This window comes from Otolemur garnettii, unplaced genomic scaffold (genome assembly GCF_000181295.1).
Source record: "Otolemur garnettii isolate 467f Iridium unplaced genomic scaffold, OtoGar3 scaffold00128, whole genome shotgun sequence".
Taxonomy (NCBI): Eukaryota; Metazoa; Chordata; class Mammalia; order Primates; family Galagidae; genus Otolemur; species Otolemur garnettii.
Window position 1 is genome coordinate 2,627,178 of NW_003852523.1, and position 996 is coordinate 2,628,173.

Sequence of the window (996 nt, forward strand, 5' to 3'; positions counted from 1 at the left end):
AAAGAATTTGGGGGCTTGGTGCTTGTAGCTCAAGTGGCTAGGGCACCAGCCACATACACTGCTGGCAGGTTCAAACCAGCCTGGGCCTGCCAAATAGCAATGACAACTAAAATCAAAAAATAACCAGGCATGGTGGCCAGCGCCTGTAGTCCCAGTTACTTGGCAGGCTGAGGCAAGAAGATCACTTCAGCCCAAGAGTTTGAGGTTGCTGAGAGCTGTGACTCCACAACACTCTACCCAGACACCTTGAGACTCTGTCTCAAAAAAAAAAATAATAATTTGGGGCACACATGGTGGCTCATGCCTATAATCCCAGCACTCTGGGAGGCAGAGGCAGATGGATCGCTTGAGCCCGGGAATTTGAAACCAGTCTGAGCAAGAGTGAGACCCCATCTCTACTAAAATAGAAATACTAGCTGGGCATTGTGGCAGATGTTTGTAATCCCAGCTACTGGGGAGGCTGAGGCAAGAGAATCACTTGAACCCAGGAGTTTGAGGTTGCTGTGATCTATGACACAATAGCACTCTAGCTTGGGAGATAGAGTGAGGCTCTTGTCTCCAAAACAAATTTTTGATCTTTATCTGGAAGCCTTTAGAAACCTCCTGAAGGTTTGTGGACAGGTTTACCATCAAATTGAGGTTCCCAAAACGTTCTTTAAAGATTTGGAAACATGCCAGGGAACTGGTTGGTCTACATAGTAGAGTATGATGGAGTGTGGAACGGGAATAAAGAGGATCTCTATGCTGCATATATCCTCATCTTCAGCACATATGAAACAAAAAAGTAAGGCCCAGACCTAGGGCCTTTTATCTAGGAAAGCCCAGTGAATACTGGCTTATGATAAAAAAGACTCACCCCAGACCACTAGGTATGGGGTTCTCTTCCCTATGGAGGACAGAAAGGGCATGGCTGTAAGTTGGATTTCTGGCCATATTTTCTATACTGAGTTCATTCATTCATTTATGAGACAGGGTCTTGCTCTGCCACCCAGGCTG